Source organism: Cimex lectularius, unplaced genomic scaffold (assembly GCF_000648675.2).
Source record: "Cimex lectularius strain Harlan isolate CLEC.00 unplaced genomic scaffold, Clec_2.1 scaffold56, whole genome shotgun sequence".
NCBI classification, from domain to species: Eukaryota; Metazoa; Arthropoda; class Insecta; order Hemiptera; family Cimicidae; genus Cimex; species Cimex lectularius.
The window spans coordinates 1,685,565-1,707,461 of record NW_019394202.1 but is presented as its reverse complement, the minus strand read 5'-3'; the positions used below and the strand labels follow the sequence as shown (position 1 = coordinate 1,707,461).

Genomic DNA, 21,897 nt, shown 5'->3' with positions numbered 1-21,897 from the left:
AAAATTTTGAGCAAATGATACCGAAAAATGACAACAATTTGGCCTCTCTTTGAAAATGCGAATAGCATTGGAAAAAAACCGCGAAATTACTACATAACATTACAGTTCGATGTTTGACCAGAAGATGGTGATGGTGATGATGATGAGATACCAGGAATAGGGTTTGTGCTCCCCAGCACCGCAGCCTTCGGGCTTATTGTACCTTCCTAGTTCCCTAGTTCAGTACAATCGACTCAATCCTTCTCAGAAGTATTAGGTCATTGCCTGTAGCTGCTACAATTACGTTCAAGGTTTTTTGCTGTATGCTGGGTTAAGTCTCCATGGAGCCGTTACTTCATTCGAAGATGATATGGGCTGTTCCTTCCGACTCTTTACATAATCTGCGAATCGGATCATCGTTATATATGCCCAAGTTATGTAGATGTTTTCTCGAATGCCTGTGAACGGTTAATAGTCCTATCACTCTTCTGAGTTTGGCCCTCTCCAAAAGCAGCAGTGAGTTTTCCAGTCGTGGTGAGGGTTGTTTCATCATAAATTTACTGTGCCTAGCGCCGCTAGAGTTTATCCACTTCTCCCTTTTGTTTTATTTGGATCCATTCTGCCATGACAAATTCTATTTTTTTTCTTATTCCAAGTATAGGTTCTGGGCCTATGTTTGGTCTTGCAGATCCTCCTCTGTCTAATAGAATTGATAAATGACGGAGTGAGTGTGGTGTTCAATACTTTTTAGAAGGATAGTTCCTACTCACAGTAAGTTGTTTTGCAACGATCCGAATTTCGAGCTTTTTAGCTCATCATCAGGTTGAAGGACTTCTACAACCACGTCTCTCGACATGAATTGCCAAAGTGAACCCGCTGATACCTCTGCCAACGCGACGTTCCAATTAGCAGCTGATTTGTTTAATGGCGCTCAATTTGAACGTGCGAAACGCGGAAATTATAACACAAATAAATATTATACTAGTAAATACTTAATATTATTAAATTACTAGAAAAATAATAACAATTAAAATAATTAGTTTAATTATTTGGGTGTTTGATATTATTTATGTACATATTTAAAATGGGAGGTAGATCAAAATCTGTTATATTATTAATGCATTTATCACCATGTTCAATTTTACATTTTTTAATTTCAAATTTCTCAAACCAATCTAGTTCTTTCCCTTTGTTGAAACTATGTAACACTCTTGTATTTAAATTTGAATTGAAATTATGTTCTGTTTCTTTTAGATGGTCCTTAAATTCCGAAAATTTGCTCGATTTAGGCAAGTTATTTCTCTACCGCTTTGTCCTATATATTTAATACCACAGTCATTACAATTGAGTTGGTAAACCCCGCTTTTTGCCAAGTTGTCTACTTTGTCTTTAGGTTTTGAGAGGATGTTTTTAAGTGAACCCGTACTTCTAAAAGCTATTCTAAAACCTTCTTGTTTAAAAATGTTACTAACTTTTTGCGATAATTCACCAATGTATGGCCTAGACCTCTGTCTAACGTGTCTTCTTTATCGCTACCCAAAATTCCTTTGTGTATAGGCACCTATGATATTTAAGTTGTTGTGTTTCACCAGGTTTTGGATATTTTAGATGCATTCAATGAATACTTTTCATGTGATTTTTTTACAGACTAACGCTTTAATCGCTGCTTGGCTTATTATCGTATCTTACGAGGATTTTTTGCCAGTATAACCTCTTTTAAGATTTTCCAGGGCACAAGCGTTGACGCCATGTATTTCTGCTTGAATGACCGAAGTGTACTTCCCTAATGAGTTCGAATGATCATATTTTGGGTACAGATAACTCCGATCCGGTTCCTTCGTTTGTTTTGGAGCCATCTGAATAGCATATCATTGTATCTGATTCCCTCTTGCGCTCATGGTGGTGAGTCGTCATTGTGTGCTCGAATAGTTTAGTTCCCATCCAATTTGATTGGTTTTGGATCCTAAATGAACTTTGCCTAGCTTCTCCTGGTATGAATGTTTCCAGTCGAGGTAGGTTTAGCATAGTTTCTAAAGCATTGTAGGGATTGTTCTCATTGCCCCTGTGATACATAGGCTTGCTAATCTTTGTATGCTTCCTAGCGTTTGGATAGCTACTTTTTGTTGAGCTTTGCCCAGAACGTATGGACTCTCACGAGTAAAACTCAAATGTAAGCGAATTGAAATTTACCTCCATTTTGTAGTATACTTAAAAAATAAATAAAAAGGCAAAAAACAACCTCTACCTCCTAAACAGAAAGTTTTTATTTATTTATTCCCCCCTCCCATACACTACCCAGCGGGAACTTTGGGACCCTATACCGGCGGACCGCGTTATACATAAAAAACTGTGCGTCAAACATAAAAAGGAGGAAGTGTTTCAACTTATCTTCCTCATCTCGCCTTGCCTCATGAAGATGATTACATGCCTAAGTAGATAGTAAAAACCAAATAGAAATCTCAAAAAAATTCTATTTTAACTTAAAAACGAAAAACGATTAAGAGAACGAAATTTTCAATTGGTGTTAATTTTTTCTAGGTTGAATACGATGAATTTGAGAAGACAATCTGTGACGGAAGTAAATTGACACCCTGTATATTATTCAATGGCGGGAACTTATAAGAAAATAAAAATGTTTAAAAGCACGTATCGTTGCATCAATGCTTCAAGAAGTCTTTCGCAAAGTTTTGATTCGATTGGAAAAAGGAAAAGGCCCAAATGTCGAGAACCTTTTTATTTTCCCACTTTTCCCCCTGTTGGTGGGAGTCGACCACTTATAACTTATATTGTATTTTCAGATTCGAACAAAATCTGATGCAATTTAAATGATAAATAAGAGATTTTTTTATATGAATTTAACATAATTTCAACCTATTTTCAATCTTTATAATGAATGAATATCATAATTCATATTTATCGTAGATATTTCCCCCTTAGAAATGTTTAAGTGATATAAATTCAAAGCTTATGAAACTTATTTAATCTAATTTCTAAAACTCCACTCTCCAGGCAGGAATATACAATACATGAAAGGGAAAAGGGGTTAAAAAGAAAACGAAGTTTAGTTAAGAGAAAAACATAGGCCTCCTAAACGAGTATCGCAAAAGATAAAAAGTCCAACCTTTTCTTTCATTTTTATTCCTTTTTTTCTTGAAGATTTATAACGCTTACCTTTTTATTAAAATCTTAATAAAACAAATCTCCGCGCGTTCACACTCGGCCCTGAAAAGAGGGTGAAATATTTTCGGGTCCCATTCTTCTTAAAACTACATTATCAGACTCGGTTTCAGGTATTATCCCTCATAAAAAATAGGGTGTTGGGACTATAAACCGCTTGTCCTTGTAAATTCACTCCCAACGTCCTATCGTATGTCTCCTTTTGGGAAGATCATTGCATGTAAAAGGTCCACTTTAGAAAAACTTAGTATAAAACGGCTGGTTTCGAGGGTTGATTAAACTGGGAAAAGGGGGTATAAATCGTCATTTTACTTCCAACCGGGAAATATATATTTTCCCTTTTAATTCTAATAAAAACAGAGTCCCTGTTATATTTCATTGGGCTAATGGTAAAAAAAGTACTTTTGGAGTCACTTGTAAGAAAAAAGTTAACCTCTAATTTATTATCTCAAAAACGTTTTATTAATAATTGGCCTTCTCACCATGGCACAACAGGTTTTGTAATCTTATTAGGATAAAAATGCATATTAATGTTATTAAAAATAGTGTACTTTATTCAACATGATGGATTCAAATATGATAAAAAACACTGGTGGGTGTGATATTTGTCAAAAACGTTAGTTTTCCATCGATCCGTTTAAATCCGATTCTTAGGTTTGTATTTTTGTATTTGTATTACGTCAAACATTTTTAATGTTTTTGCACGCCAATTTTTACGAGGTATACGAACCCTCCGGGTGCCGGTGTTTTTGAAAAATAGCACATTTGTAAGGATTTATTTAGAAATCGTGAGATGCGGTCTGGTGTGATGTAGGTTTCAGAAAAACATTTTCTTTATCGTGCCAACGTTTCGATCTTTATTGNAAGAAAATGTTTTTCTGAAACCTACATCACACCAGACCGCATCTCACGATTTCTAAATAAATATCGATTAACGGTCACTAATCACCACACGTTTCATAGAATTTTACCAACTCACTTTGTTGTAAAAATAAAATATTATAAATAACTTGTTTTCCCCTTTGTAATTGTAGGATGTGGCAGTCTAAATTGGCTTTTTTTAAGTGGATGAAGAAACACGAAAGTTGCTTTCGTGAGAGCGACTATCGCAAGCACTATCACCGCGCCACACATCTTGATAGTTGCACTGTCGAACAGTCTTGAAAAGACTATTTAGCTCGGCCTGATAGTTGAGAGTAGCTATCGCGATAGTCACAGCTGTCTTTGTCACTGTCACATGTAATCACCATAAATACTTTCATGATTTCAAAGTTATCAAAATATTTTGCTTGCTAGTACCTACGTATGGTATGGTAAAAAAGGATACTAGGAAGCTGGGTTTGTGCTCCCAGGCACTGTTGCCGTTTGGCTTATTGTACCTTCCTAGTTCCTTAGTTCAGTGCAATAGACTCAAGTCTCAATCCTTCTCCTTAGAAGTACCAGGTAATTGACTGTCGCTGCTGCAATTTGATTCCCTAAGTTAATTCCGTACGTTAGGTTAAATCTCCATTGAGATGTTGCTTCGCATTCGAAGATGATATGGGTGGCTGTTTCCTCCTCCTCATTACATAATCTGCAAATAGGATCATCGATGTATATACCCATGTTGTGCAGATGTTTTCTCAGATGCTCACTCAAAGTGTTTGTCTTCTGTGTAATTGTGCCATTCTTGCGTGTCGTGTCGAGAGTGCCAGTGAGATTTTGTATTTATATACGTTGGATATAACTTCAAAATCCAACGTATATAAACACAAAATAGCAAAATCTCACTGGCATCTAAATCCCAGGCCCTGAAGATGATCTCAATAAAGATCGAACTTTTTAAATGCCTTGCCTACGCCCAAATCATGCCAACTCGCTTTGTACGCCGACGACATCGCGCTTTACAGTTCATCCTGGAGGATTAGTGCGATCGTAAAAAACATTAATAAGGAGCTGGAAAGAGTAAGACGGTTCTGCACTAGATGGAAGCTGAAAATTAACTCTTCCCAAACCAGTTGTATGCTATTCACTAAGCGTAGGCCCCTGCTCTCCCACAACATATTACTCTAGGGGAAATCGTTTGAGTGGTTAAGAAATATGAGATATCTAGGGATCACTCTTGATACCAAATTGAATTTTGGTGCTCACACAAGAAATCTTGTAGGCAACGGGAAAGCGGCTATACGATCACTTTTCCCATTGCTCAGCAAGGAGTCTGGCATGAGCCAACTCAATAAACTACTAATTTATAAAGTATTTATTAAACCAATGTTGCTATATGCCTGCCCAGCATGGAATTTTACCTGTAACACAAACCTCAACAAATTACAGGTAATTCAAAATAAATTTCAGCGGCTAGCCACTGCCTCTCCTAGATATTATAGATTGACAGACCTACATGAGCGAACTAACATGAAATGGGTAGAGGAGGAAATTTACGATGCGGTCTGCAAATTCTTTAAGCGTATGAGTGTCTCCTCAAATCCTATTTGCAGATCGATAGGTGCATATCCAACAAATGCAAACTGGAAACATAAGAGGATCAAACACAATGTACCAGTCATATAAACTTTACATAGTTATCAAATTTATAGTAATAAGAATATTTATAAACCTATTTATGTATTTCATAATTTATTTTATTTATTTATTTATTCACTTCTCATCTACACTTTGTATATGCATTTATTTATATATAGATTTCATCCCTTTGCTTGTGGTTTTTTGTTAACATAAATATTTTTTCCCACAAACTGATATGGAATTACTCGTACCGATTTGTATTAAAAAAAATGACCAGTGTAAATAGTAGGAAGTCATAGTGAAATGTCACTTTCCCTACATTCTAAAATTAATGTATATATTATTGTGCACATGTACAAATAAAAATTTATTCTATTCTAAATAAAGATCGAAACGTTGGCACGATAAAGAAAATGTTTTTCTGAAACCTACGTAACACCAGACCACATCTCACGATTTCTAAATAAATATCGATTAACGGTCACTAATCACCACACATTTGTAAGTATGTTGGGTCTGAATGTAGGGGCCGCTGGATTCGAACCCGGGGCCTTTACCTTACAGTGACGAGCGCCCTGTCAACGCGGGCTCCGACGCCCCCTAAAATCAATTCTGTTATTATATTTGATCTGAAACGTATGTCTGCTAAAACATTTTAACATCTAGACGATGATTTTTTTGTGGCATTTTTTTCAGGTGAAATTACTATGAAAGCCCCTGAACATAATTTTTTTAGGATAGTGAAATATATTTTGTTCTCTCAAGTTTTTACCTTAAAAATGGCTTCGGTTTTTCGAAAATCATGAAAATGGCGACTACTATGAAAGAAGTATTTTACAGGGGTTTAGAACTAAGAAACCTAATCCTAATTCTAGCACTACCTATCTTAACTTAACCAGCCACTTACCCTAACCCTATCCTAACTTGATCTCTAACTTAACTCTTGCACTGCCTAACCTAACGCATCTTAATCCATGCGCACTCCATGCTAACGCGAAATCGATGACGTGGAAACAGTCACAAACCATGCCCGAAAACAATGCCATTCGAAAAACTAATTGTGTATCTAGCTCAAAAGCATGCCCATGTAAAATAGAAAAACGACTTTACTATGACAAATACACCGAATTAGATGAAATATGAAAGGTGATTACAAAAATTGAATTTACACCAAAGGTTAAAACATTAAAATCGCAATCCCGAATAGTTCTGATTTTTTTTACTTAATTTCCCCCCTGAAAAATAAAATAAATTAACAAAATTTGATTAAAATGTATTTTACTTTTCAACCTAGTCTTGGTAACTCATCCAACCCTTCCTTTACCGTACTATAGAGTAATATTTTTAACCCTACTTTATCTAGACCTAAACTTAGCCTTACCTAACCTAATCTAACCAACCTATAACGCTATCTAACCTTACCAGTCGCTAGCTATAATCCTAACCTAACTCAACCCGACTTTCACCATGAACTAACCGAATCGTAATTGAAACAATAATCTTACCTAACCTAATCTGAGCCATGCGCACGGTCGCAAAAATGATTATATAAAAAAATGTGTATCAAAAACATATTCATGTTAAAATTTACAAATTTACTATGTCTGCATCGAATTCGAGGTCTAAACTATGAAAATAGCAACTCTGCTCAAGTTATGTTTTTTGACTAGACCAGTCTTGACCCAAACGGGAACGTTAAATATAAATCCTGTTTAATGTCCGAAAAATAATAGAAAGGGTCAAAAAACACATAAGATCGTTTAGGGGCAATGGCGGAAAATCAAACTACGCGCTTCATCTCGTGTTAAATCATGATGAACCAACAATACAGAACATCAAAACTTGGAAATAAACAATAATAAATATGCAAATTAACAATAGATCACATTATTTATACATATTCGTAATACTGTACAATTAAACAGGAAAAAATGATCTGTACAATTAAAAAAAAAGCTATATAAAAGAGATTTGAATTGACAAAAATCACCCAGAAACATCACTGAAGATTGCGCGAAGCCGAAAAGCATCTAGCAGATCAACCCAGGGGGCATAGGCAGACCAACACATTCAGTAATGATTCTGGGTAGTTATTTCTATGTAATACAGCTTTTCTTTTGATATCTATACATTCAGTCTGGCTGGACGAATTATTTTTTGGTATGGACATAGTATGGAGTTCTTAGGAAAACATGTAGTATGAACATTATTTGTTAAATTCTTCTTTTTGAAGTCGTTATTTGAGAATATCGTTTAATAAGAAATCGTCAGTATGACAGAAATGCCTTTGAAATATAAAATTGAGTGGACATAATTTTCTTCAAATAGAAGACCTGTCTGACAGTGAACCATTTCTCCAGTTTTATACTCGAGATTTATTTTAGATTAGAGGTTTAGCTTAATCGTCCGATTTCTAATAGTCGTTTTTTGCAAGAAAATATCTCCTTCCACAATGGTGGCGAAAACTTCTTTCACACCCACTCGCTAACAGTATCGATGCCTTTCGGGACAACGATTTTTCGTAAATTTGTCTTTTGACAACCGGACAAAATATTTAAAACAGTTAGGCTAAATAAATGCTAACTAGTCTTAAACATCCACTAATGAAAACTCCCATTTCTATCCAAACAAATGACTAGGGGAGGCTACGGACATGAGATCATGAATTTCAATGAGACATTTTTTTGGTGGTACTTTGCCGAAAAATATTAGACACGATATGTTCTTGCTAATAGTGGCCAATCGGTTAATTATGCGCTATCTTATATGTATCTACTGCACTATGTAACTATACAATTATGTGTATCTACTATACTCATGTCATGTACCAAATGACGGAGCAAAATAGGTTATTATTTTTTATAGCCAAAAACAGGGTTGATTTCGTTTTGTGCACCCTGAACAACCTCTCAATAAAATTTCTAGTAATATAAGATATATTTTGTTCTCTAAAGTTTTTCGCCTTCCAAATGCCGTCGTTTTTTATCGATTCCATCCTTATTTTTCTCACTTATAATATAAAAACCAAAAAAAGAATCATCCTCGCCCGATTATGGATAGACCATGCGAAGTAGTACATGTCACATTGTGGATAAAGGTTATTCTATGTGTCCCACCTAATTGTAAGGAGCAATTGGCTCTATATAGAATGAGTGTAGGAATGCCACCCAATATGAGAATTATGCTTGAGCACGGCAGCGAGTATCTGGGTGCCCTAATATCCCTCTGACCCTCAATTAAGAGAGTTTGTAGCGTGAATATATAGTATAAGAGGGCGATGGTGGAAGTACCCATCGACCCTCAAATTGGGTTAGTTATTAGTTAGTGCTGATGGAGCAATATCGGGTACTCCATCAACCTTATTGATCGAATATTATATAAATAGAAGGGAAGGTATTTATTAGCGTGACTGTGCAGTGTAAGAGTGCGATGATGGAATATTAAGTACCCATCGGCCTTCAATTAAGTTAGTATATAATGTGTGTAGCAGGTGATGGAGGAATATCGACTACTCCCCCCCCCAATAGTATGTAAATAGAAGAGAATGTATTTATTAGCGTGAATGTGTAGTGTAAGAGGGTAGATGCCGGAATATAGAGTACCCATCGACCCTCAAATTGGGTTAGTTATTAGTTAGTGCTGATGGAGCAATATCGGGTACTCCATCAACCTAATTGATCGAATATTATATAAATAGGAGGGAAGGTATTTATTAGCGTGACTGTGCAGTGTAAGAGGGCGATGGTGGAATATTAAGTACCCAAGTTAGTTATATAATGTGTGTAGCAGGTGATGGAGGAATATCGACTACTCCCCCCCAAATAGTATGTAAATAGGAGAGGATGTATTTATTAGCGCGAAAGTATAGTGTAAGAGGATAGATGCCGGAATATAGAGTACCCATCAACCCTCAATTAGGTTAGTTATATAATAGATGTAAAGAATAATGGAGGGATATCGACTACTCCTCCACCTTAATTGAGTATTTAAAAAGGAAAGAATGTATTTAAGAAAAAGTGAGAGTGCGAATGAGTTTGGATCTGCATAATTTAACTCTTAACTAACTTTAAGCAACTTTAAGTTAATAGTTTACTTAAGTTATTCCAAACTTAGCAAACCACCTCAGCCTATCCTTTGGTAATGGCATGTTTTATTTTTTTATTTTTTTTTAAATTTTTTATGATACCACCACTTAGCGAGGCAGGTGACAAGAGACCCGAGCCGAATGGCATCTTAAGAAAATACAACGAACAATTTTTTCATGCTTAATTACAAATAACGTTTTCTTTGAAAAAAAAAATTGTTCGAATGTACACAAAACAAAGGCAATTAATATTTTTTCAATTTATATCACATTTGGTGAAAACGAAACAAAGAGAAAGAGAGAGCGTGAGAGAGAGAGAGAGAGAGAGTGTGAAGGAGTGAGGGGAGAGAGCACCGGGTGACCAACCTCGCTGGCTGAGCAATTAAGACCTAGGTCTGTTCAAAACATGGGCTTTAGGATGAAACATTCAGCTTTCTAACAGTCGCAATAACGTTAAATTTGGATAAAATCCAGAGGTGGTAGTACTTTTAAGCGAAACAAACGGGCACAGGTGAAAACAAAGGTTTCCGAAAGGATCAGAATTTATGATTCACTTTGACCCGAATGTGAATTACCCATTTCGAAATTCGAAACCAAAGACAGCATAAACGTTTTGGCAGAGCTTCTTTCTTTTGGCAAGAGGACTGCTGGTGCCCAGGCGTAAACCTTTGCTTTACGGCGTTTCGGCTGTAGAAAGTCCACTTTTCGCCGAAAGCGACGATTCGTTTCATGAAACGAACCCCACCTGGTTTTCCGTTGTACACATGACGCGTGGCCTACCGATAAAAAAAAGTCTTCACGGTGCACATTCTTGAGGATCATTTGGTATACGAACTTGGCATAAATGCGGATTTTACTTAGACAACAATAGTTTGTAGACTTTGTTGTTCAGTTCTCGAAAAATAGTTTAGGTCTTTATCACATCTGATATCGCGTCCTGGTGGTTGCACTGTTGTACCTCCTCTTCGCTATCGATCGTCAAAAAGAAGGATAAGTAAAACTTGAAAGCTTTTTTTCCTAAGTGAAAAAGCTTCTTTAAACTTACTTTAAGTTTCTTTGAAAAAAAAAAAAATATATCGTTCGAAAGTAATAAAGTAGAGTAATAGCTTCAAGTAATAAAAGCGAAAGTAATAAAGTAGATCGAAAGTAGGTGAGTAAGTAATAAAGACAATATTTTTTCAATCTGTATTACATTTGGTGAAAAAGAGAGAAAGAGAGAGAGTGAGATAGAGAGGGAGTGAGGGAGAGGGAGAGTGAGAGAGAGAGAGTAAGAGTGAGTAAGAGAGAGAGAGGAGAGAGAGAGAAGTGGATGGATAGAATGAAAAAGTAAGAGAAATAAAGAAAGAGAGAGTGAAAGGAAGAGTGTGAGAAAGAAGAGAGAGAAAAATAGAAAAACATAGACAAGGTAGACAAAAAAGACAAAAAGGTAGATGGATATATAGATAAATAGATAGATAGAATAAGAGAGAAGAGAAGAAAAAATAAGAGAAGAGAAGAGACAGAGGGATCGATAGATAGATAGATCGAGAGAGAGGAGGAGGATAGAGAAAGGAATAAATAGAGGGTAGCCAGAGGGGAAGAACGAATGAAAGAAAGAGAAGGAAAAGAGATAGGGAATACAAGAGAGATAGAAAGATAGATGGAAGGATGGCTGGTTGGATAGATAGATAGAATGAGAGAGAGAAGAGTGAAAATAAGAAAAGAAGAGAAGACAATAGATGAGAATAGAAGAGAGAAGGAGAGAAAAATAAATAGATGGATAGATAGATATAGAAAAAGATAGCTAGAAGATATAATGAGAGAGAGAGAGAGGAGAGAGAAGAGAGAGAAGAGAGAGAAGAGAGAGAAGAGAGAGAGACAGATAGACAGACAGACAGAAGAGAGAGTGGAAGAAAGAAAGAGGGAGAAAGAAGAAAAAGAGATATGAGGGCGTGAAAGAAAGAGTGAGAGAAGGAATGAGAGAGAAAAGAGAAAGTAGAGAGAGCGAGTAAGGGAGAAAAAGCAGAAAAAAAGAGAGAGATAAAGAAAGATAGTGAAAGAGATAGATAGATAGAGAGTATACAATCTATTCCAGACAGTCATTGGCAAATGTCTCCAAATCAGAGATATAAACAAGTCGAGGCGAGACACTAATTCTCAAAAAAACACTCAATCAGATTGTCCAATTATACGAGATATTTTGGCCAGAGAACTAATATTAAATTGAATATGGTTGTTACTTCACATTATCAAAAATAATACGTTTCATTACAAAATAAATTTTGGCCTTCAAACCGACGCAAAGAAAACATACCGGATAAAAGTCCATGAACAAAACAAAATAGGCACGAAACTCCTGGTAATGATTGATCGGACCTGTTGCCAGAAGACTTGACATGATGTAAGCCCGGCGAGGAAAGATGCCAACTCCAAGTGTCGTTTTGGGAATATGTATGCCATTGATGGAAAAAGACCGTAATTATATGGCATTACGTCAGGGTTGAAACGGGGGTTGAAAAAAGGGTGAGGCAAGGTGCCACCTCTGAGTCAAACGCACAAAGCCCCTCGAATATCGCACTAGAAATAGTAGCTTTTACAACAATGGAAAAAGAGTGAGGCGTTACGTCTGGGTTATACACAGGTCGAGGCAAAGGCTAATTCTCAGTCAAATGCACAAAGCCCTTCGCGTACTAAAGCGTCATTTGTTGAAAACGTGTGTGTGTGTGTGTGTGTGTGTGTGTGTGTGTGTGTGTGTGTGNGAGAGAGAGAGAGATCCTCCAATCCAACACTAATCCAGTTAACGAATGTCCAGTTGGACTACTTTTCTCCAGATCTTTTCCCAATAATCCGTGAATTATAAAGAGAAAGTTAGTCTCGCCTACTCTTAGAGGTATAATCTTTTCCCAATATTCGTATACTGATGAGGTGGTATTAAAAAAAAAATGTCTTCCTATTTCTTGTGTTTTCAAACCGAACTCGGCTGCCTTGTAAATCAGCATAACCTCTGAAATTTAAATACGTTTTGACTAATGCCAGTTATTCACGTTTCGGCACACTTGTGGTAAAACGAGGTAATTGTAAACTGGATGGTGTTTTGAAGTAACGAGGTAAGGTTTCCTCTCTTTTCCGTCTTTTTTCGTCTAAGCTCTAAGGAGAGGCTGGAACATAATCCTATGTTTACGTTGTGTTTAAAGGGCTACCATGGATTGATAAACGCTTGATTTTCATCTTTATGCCTCGACAACACACCGTCGAGAGTGTCTCGTTTTACTGTCATGAGGACAATGAACTGTCAATCTTTTCTATAAATTTTCCACCCCAGGACAATGGCGACCGGGAAGGGCCTGCCGAATCGAGGTTCGACCGGCAGATTTCGGTCACGGATGGATTGACTCGATCACGATAGAATCTGGAAATGTAATAGGGCCGCCCTTAATGCAAATATTACGTTTCCCAGTCAATGAACCTGGTGTATGTTTATTCTGGATATAAGCTAATAAATAGTTACAATCGGGACAGAAAATAATCCGATAAGTTCATAATTGATGTTATAACGTTGGATTCAGAAGACATGCCGTGTTTGCATGTCCGGTTTCGTTTCTGGATCAATTACTTTCATACCTTTGTTTATTTTAAGCTTGAATACCCTAGGTGAATGACCCTAAGCTTATCATTTCCTCTCTAAGGTTAAAAAATGGAAACCACCCTAAAAATATTTGCGTAGTTTGTCCAAAACGCACCGACAAAAACTTTAATTTGGTTTAATAAAGATTCTTAATCGTTCTGGCCCCTTGAACTTTTGAATTCGAAGCGGAGTTATCGCGATATTATAGTCAGGAGACGATCGAGACTGGGAGAAAAATTGAAATGGAAAAATCCTACTTGCAGGATCTCAATCAATTGGCTCAGTCCGGTACAAATCACTTTCTTATTAAAACCACCCTTCTGTTCGTTCCTGGAGGGGTTGGAGTTTAAAAGGATTTTATTTCATCCGGCCACCGGGATGCGGAGGGTGTCCTCGGGAGCCGAACGGAACTTTGACCGTTATTAAACCGTACCTTATAATTTCTTATGCCAGCTAACTTTGGCCTAAATTATCTCTTTCGCGGAATGGTATTTACCCCCACTTTTACCCACTTTTGTTTCAAATCGATCCAATTACTTTTTCAAGACTTATCTTACCATTCCAACAATAATTTTTTTAGATTAAAGGCGAAAAGAAAAATTATCAAAATGAAACTCTTTTACAGTAACTAAATACAACATTTAAGTACAAATCGGAAAATCCTTTTCCACCATCGACAATTACAAAGCAGTGTTCTGTAAGGCAGTATTCTTGATCTCATCCTCCTTTCAACAATGTGATGATATCTTGGGCGCCAGGAGACAAGGGAATTTTGGGTAACGAAAAAGCAGTCCCACTGTTCAGAGGAAGATCTACAAAATCACAAGGCCATATGCTTGGGATAACAAGAACAAACACAGAATCCACCATCACACAATGGGTCCAAAAAAGGGAGAATTGGATAAACTCAGTAAACTTATTCTAAAACAACCCTCACCAAGTATGACCAACTCAATGCTACAATTAGAGGGGGCTAAACTCAGAAGAGTTATAGGACTACCGGTCATTGGTGTCTCAGAAAACACATACCCAAAATGGGTATATTCAATGACGACCCATTTATGCAGGTTATGCAATAAGGAGGAAGAAACAACCACCCACATCATCTTCGAATGCGAAGCAATTGTTCAACCTGCGATACAAAGAAAACCCAGGGAATGAAAATGCAGCAACGACATGCACTGACCTAGTACTTCTTAGGAGAAGGATCGAGTCGATTGCACTAAAAAAACTAGGAAAGTACAATAAGCCAAACGCCAACTGCCAATGACGTCCTCACATGGATTACGTGCCCGAGGGGCTTTCTCTCCTCTCGCAGGGCTAGAACAGAAATAGCTCTTTTTCTTACTCTTCAAACCAATCAGCAACTTCCCTTTGAGCTAGCACTGGAGGTATCGATCTGGGCTTACTCTTCCACCGCTTGGCAGTTGCTGTTACTTTGAATCTCCGCTTATACTCCGACGAGTCTTCGCTCCTCTCGCAGGTTTAGAACGGAATTAGCTCTTTTTCTTCTGTTTCAAACCTACAACCAGCTTCCACCTTGAGCTAGCACTGGAGATAACGAATCTGGGCCTACTCATTCCATCCATTGGCGGTTGCTGTACTTTGAATTTCCGCTTATTCTCTGATGGGTCTTCGCTCCTCTCTCATGGCTAGAACAGAAATAGCACTTTCAATTACTCTTTAAACCAATTACCAGTTGCCTCCTTGAGATAGCACTGGAGGTATTGAATCTGGGCTTACTCATTCCACGGGCCGGTGTCCAGTTGCTGGTGGTTGAAATTTCCGCTTAAAGTCTGAGGGGGTCTTTGTCGGGATTCCCGTGAAAAATCCTTGGCTGTAGTATCGTGGCACCTACTGGACTACGTTGCACTTCTACTTTCCATGTACCTCAGCATACACACTCCATGCCCATCCCTCGGATCGTTATCTGGCATTACTTGAGTATACAGAGCACCTCCATCTACCGGGGGTTACCCCATTGTAAGTAGACGGTGTCGATAATTATATCTTTATTAATCTGTTCACACTTTTCGGAAACTACCTCGTCCGACCTCGTGAGTGAAAATCCGCCACTTGTGATTTAACTTTGTTAAGTCTTTTGTGATTTGTATGAAAAATAGATAAATATTTTTAATGATATTTTTGCGTCGAGTTCCTTGCTGCAGTTTTTTCAAAAGATGAATTCTCCAAAGGTATTTAAAAGAATGAACTGCAAAATATCAATGTTTGTAAAACGATCATTTGATTTCAGTTTTATTTGAGAAAGATTAATCAAAGCCTCTATAATTCACTGTTTTTATTGTGCTTGCCTTCGATATAACTCTTGAAACCTCGATGTTTTACCGTGATCATTATTTTTTCAGCCGGAAAATAATGAGGTCACTCATTTGTGTTTACAATCGCACACTCACATAAATACATAAATTGCCAACCGGTCGAAATTTGTGGCTTTTATAAAGAGACATGGAGTCGGGCCAAATGTTTCGTGGCGCTAATTAAATTAGCATTTTGAACGACGGGCGCTGCACGGCTTTGAGCGCCGTTTAAATGTAGTGCACGGGATTGTGGTAGGGTACATTTTCAAAATACCCTCACTAATACTCGAAACGGTTCGTTAATTCTATCAGGCGAGGCGGGTGAGGGTTTAGGTTTTGTCTTTTGCAATAGGTTCTGAAAATGTTTGCCATGAGAGAAAAAGCGGGTTGGTTTGCTCAAAGTGCAATAGCATTAATGACAGGGACAATTTCAACAGTTCCACCGCTCAAACCGCCACAAAACCACAAAGACCAACCGTCAAAGGATGCACAACTAATCCAGAGCTTATATGGAAATAACAGCTAGTTTCTGGTCAAAATAAATAACTATGCAGACACAGAGAAAAATACACATTTCAAAAATTTCTGTACGATCGTTGTATATGACAAGTAATTATTCAGAAATCGTGAGATGCGGTCTGGTGAGATNGAAGACAAACACTTTGAGCCCTGAAGATGATCTCAATAAAGATCGAAACGTTGGCACGATAAAGAAAATGTTTTCCTAAAACCTACGTCACACCAGACCGCTTTTCACGTTTTCTGAATAATTATCGATTAACGGTCACTAATCACCACACACGTATATGACAAGATTAAAGTACTGACATCGATGAAGCGATGAAATAATTACTCGGGCCAGTTTTTTCAATTAGTCAAAAAATTCCATTCACAATACAAGGAGTTTTTATCCTTACCTTGTTCACCTGCACATTTCCTTGTATCTGTTGTTTTTCAGGTCCTGACGTTGCGTCTGGAGCCAATATATATTTTTTTAAGTTTTAGGTTACGTGGTCCGTTTTATGTAAAACATAAATGTTCGGGCACTAACTTCCCATCTCACCCCACCTTTTCAATTTTCCCTCCTTTTTGCCATTTTCCCCGAGCGGATCGAAGTCACGATAGCTCAAGTGGTAGAGTAGCGGCGTATCAAGCCGAAGGTCGTGGGTTCGAATCCCGCTCGTGACACTGACTTTTTTCTCTCAACTAAAAACCTTAATTAATTGAATGATATTAATTGGTCATGCGGACCACGAAAAATAGTGAGTTCACAATTAAACTTCATTTAAGTATTTGGGGTCACCAAATTCAGCTTTTTCACCTTCAAATTCATCTTTATTACCTTAAATTAACTGTTTTTAATGTCAAATTAACCTTTTCTTTAAAGCCTAAAAAACTTAGGAAATAATATGTAATTTTATATTTCGTATTCAATCCGTTCTTCGGCGCGTAAAATGAAATTTCCGTATATACGAGAATTTTTCTTTTTAAATTGGGCTCTTAGAAGACCCTATGAAAATTAAATTTAAATAAAACGACATATATCGGTTTTTCTGGCAAATAACCCATATTTCCTATCAAATTAATTTTTTTTTTAATTTCGAAAGTTACCAGTTTGAATTTTAAATTAACCCTTTCTTTAAAGCATTAAAAAAAGTTTAGTAAATGGTATGGAATATAAAGGAAAATTTCTGTGTATTGACAAAATCTTTTTTCTTTAATGGTCAGTAGAAAGCAAAAAACAATTGATTTGAAGTTAAAAATGTTTAGTTGAAAGGAAAAAATGCTGAAAATTAAAAAGGATTAATTGAAGGTAAGAAATGCTACTTGGAAATTAAAAAGGATTAATTGAATGTAAACAATAGTAAATGTTATAAAGGGATAACTGAAGATAAAGAAATGCAAATTTGAAATTAAAAAGGATTATTGGAAGGTAAAAAATAGTAAAAGTTAAAAATGAATGATAGACGGTAAAAAAAATTACAAACAGTTAATTCAAAATAATAAACAGTTTATTTGAAGTTAAAAAGTATTAATTGAAGGTAAAATAAGGCTAATTTGAAGTTACCAAAGGTTAATTTAAAACTTAAAAGTGTTAATATGATGGTTTTCCATATAAATAATCAAATCAGCTATAAATCAAATAGGAAAGGTAAAAAAAAAATTCATTTTTGCCTTTAAAACAATGGAAAAGTTTTCTTGTTTTTTCTATTTCCCAACCGTTTTTCAAACGGTTTTCTTTCCATTGAAAATGATCTATAGTTCTAAAACCGTCTGACAAAATGATTTGCCTTTTTCTGGCTTTATTTACAGAATCGTCTATTGTTCTCCGAGTACGGTTCATCAATCATTTCCTAAAGACTATGTTCTGAAGGTAATTAGGCAAGAAACAAATCACTTTTGACAAGGTTTTCGGTTTTTGGTTACAACGACCTAGGGAAGACGGGTTTTTGCGCTTTTGGTTATGATCCACTTATCTATTGTTGATTTACATATTTAAAAAGACGCAGCTTGGCCAGGGTTTGTTTCTGTGCGACATCTAAGGACCTTTGTTCGTGAAGCGATCCACAAAGAAAAGAAAGGGCATCCCGTTACAGAGGCCGTCGTCCTGTTTTTTCCGGCTCATAATCCTTTAATTGCCCTTCTCTTGTGTAAATAGCCCCCTTTTGTATTAAATATATCTATAAATAGGTGTAATTTAATTTTACCTTTGTCTCTTGGCATCTGTTGGACACGTTCCAATGTGTACCACTGATACAGTTCCCGAATCTTTTCCTACCAACCGAAATAAACGATCTCACTCCTATTATAATTCATATTCTACAGTCCGAAATCTTGCGACTGTTTGTTAAACACAAGTTTTGTGTTTTTATTATTTGAACGTTTACATATCTTTTTGGACCCGTTTATTTTCAATTCGTTTATCGACCTGTATTTTTCTTTATATTTCGTTATTTACTGGCCAAATTAATTAAATTTCTTAAGGAAAATTACTAAGTGACCCGACCTTTGGATGTTTTGTTCAAATTTGGCCCGTTTCCCGTCCGATTTGTGATGCAAATGGCATTATCGTAACTTTCTCTATTTCCCTTGTGCCATTCTCATTTACGAGCTGGCCGTTTTGGGCTTATCTAGTTTTAATTATTGTAAACATTTGAAGGACCAAAGGAAACACAATAACTTGATTCCTTTGATTATAAACTGCATACAGTTTTTATTTTCGAATAAACAAACCTGCACTAAGCGGTGAACCGACTTATCCGATGCAACACTATGCGACGCTACCCGACGCTTGTCACGTTTTGGTAGGGTGTGCACATCTATGCGACGTCAAGCGCACGCACGTAAAGTCACACAGCGTGTATCACACATCACTATCACAATCGCAACGCCTCTTTTTTTCTTAATGCACTATTTTGAGCAAAACAGTGTAATAAATTGTTAGTTAAATTCATTATATAAAAAATCGTATTTCGGTGTTTTGATCAATTTTCTACCAAACCATTAAAATTAATTTTTTTAAATAAAAACTAATTAATTTTTGATCTCGGTTAATTTGGTTGATATGAAAATAAGTCGCGTACATTCCACAGCGTTTATGACAATAATCACTATCACAATCGCAACGCATCTTTTGTTCTTAATGCACTATTTTGAGCAAAACCTTGTAATAAATTGTTAGTTAAATTTTATGAGCACAACCATCTAATAAATTGTTTGTTAAACTTAATTGTTTTAAATAAAGTTACTCCTAACCATCATAATTAAACAATGTTTATAAAAACTTATGCATTTTTGATCTCGTTTAATTTGGTTTACATTAAAATAACATGTTGTAATTAATATAACGACAAAATTACATGTACTTAGTTTGAAATAAACTACAAAAAATATGAGTGTCCTGTTCTGATGCTACCCGACATTACAAAATGGTGTAATTTTACGAGCAAAACTATGAAATAAATTGTTAATTAAATTTTATGAGCAAAACCGTGTAATAAATTGTTCCAATTTTAGTATATGTACCGCCGAAGCGAGTACAATAAATTGTTAGTTAAATTCATTATATCAAAAAATCGTATTCCGGTGTTTTGATTAATTTTCTACCAAACCATTAAAATTAATTTTTTAAATAAAAACTAATTAATTTTTAATCACAGTTAATTTGGTTTATATTAAAATAAGTATGTTGTAATTAATATAACGACAATAATACATGTAGTTTGAATAAAAATATGAGTGTTCGGTTCTTTTATCTTCGACTGTACTCGATGCGACCCGACGAAAATCTGGACAGTGGGGATCGCAGGGCTTAGGGTACGGTAGCGTTGCATAGCATCGGGCAGATGTGCACGGGGGTAATACAATCTTAAGTAAAATTGGACTTTTGATTTGCGTCCGGTAGCATCGGGTAAGTGTGTTCCCTGCTTTATTCAACACTCCTAGCTCCTTGCAATAAAGAAAACACCTTCGATAGGTGCCCCTCGGAGGATCTGATTTGAAGAAGAAGGATCGCCTTACCCGATTAAGAATAAGGCAATGCGAGGTTTACACACGGACCTTTAATTTTAGGTCAAATCTGTGTGACCGGCATAGATATTGCTCGATGTATCCTTCCTAACTGAAAGGTACAATTCCTTGGCTGGGGATATAGATAGCGCTTAGGAAAGCCACCTGATATGAGAATCGTGCTTCAGCTCCACGGAGAAACTTCAGTTCCCCTGTTCCGATTTTTGGAGGAAACAGGATTGTTTTATTGTATATAGTACCGATAGTTTTGTTTGAGAGTTGTAGATAGTTGCTCAGTTGAGGGTGAATGTATTTGTTGGCGTGAATGCGTAGTGTGTGAGAGCCGATGGTAGAATATCGAGTACTTCGCCACCCAACTGAGTAAAGGGTATGGTAAAAAGGGAAAAATATAAAAAATGGTGATTATTGACACTGTATATATTGCAATTTTGTGTGGGGGGATGGGTTGCTTTAAAAAAACGAACCCACGACCGCAGTTTAAGAGCCGAGAGTCTTTCACGAAAACCACTCGGCTACCGCACTTAAAAAGGGGTATTTTCAAATTTAAAATAGAAATAGAATTAAGTGACCTCCTAGGAGGACTCTGGCCTCTCCCTGATGGATCGGGGGAATCACCCACCTTGGTGCCTGAGCGGCTCCGAGGTTGGGCTCTAGTCGGGCGCCATCGACTTCTTTGGTCATTTCGGCGCCCTTACGTTCCCTAAAACTAGTCATTCTCACAGTCACTCGTACTATAAATACATACTCCTATATACAAACCCAATCAAATATGCATATCCTCTGTCTAGAATCCGGGTCGGAGGGTACTTGATATTCCGCCCAGACCCGGGTTACCGGAGCAGCGGTGGAGCCTTGAAATTATATGCTGCACCGCCGCCCAGCATACTCCTATTCTAACATAAACTAAATCTAAACTTTAACCTATGAAATAAATACCCCACTATACACAACCGATTATCCCAATATCTTTTAAAAACCTAAAAAGTTTTTCTTTAAACTCGCTGTCATGCTCGAGCGTTCTCCTATAATCCGGCGGTATTCCATTTCGGTCCCTATACGGGGCCAAGCTGCGACACCGTGTGTCTGTCCTCTTGGCATGCTGAACACCTAGGTCGACTCGCTCCAACCAACAGTTACATGAGTCGCACCTGTGTGACCGATCCGCAGGCGGGTCAGGACAACGCTGAAATTTAAATTTAAAAAAGTGTTCATTTGAACTTAACAAGGATTAAATTGAAATTAAGAAGGGTTAATTTGAAGTTAAAAAAGGTTAATTTAAAGTAATTATACTTTTTCAAAAGTGTTGGTTAAGATGAAAAATCATTGTCACGATTGGGAGTCGTACCCAAAACCTTACATAAAAAGTATAATTAATTTAAATAATTCATACGGTCAATTTTGACTGCCAAATACATATATGGGTTAATTTGAACTTAAAGTTGAATTTAAGTTTGAAAATAACACTGGTTTATTTGACATTAAGAAAGGTAACTCAAAGCTAAAAAGGGTGAATTTCACGGAGAAAAGTTATATTTGCTAATTTTTTGAAAATACAAATAATTGGGCTCTTGGGAAAATAAAATTAAAATTAAATATTATATAAAATTGTATATATTTTCTGCTAATTAAATATAAAAATAAAGTTTTGGTTGAAATGTAAAAGTTAGTGTCATGAGCGGGATTCGAACCCACGACCTTTG

General features: G+C 36.5%; 1 protein-coding gene across 3 annotated transcripts in view; it reads left to right on the top strand.

Annotated features, from left to right (window-relative positions):
- Window positions 1–21,897, top strand: part of LOC106666669 (TWiK family of potassium channels protein 18) — a 195,751-nt gene that overhangs the window by 65,325 nt on the left and 108,529 nt on the right. The window lies entirely within an intron of this gene.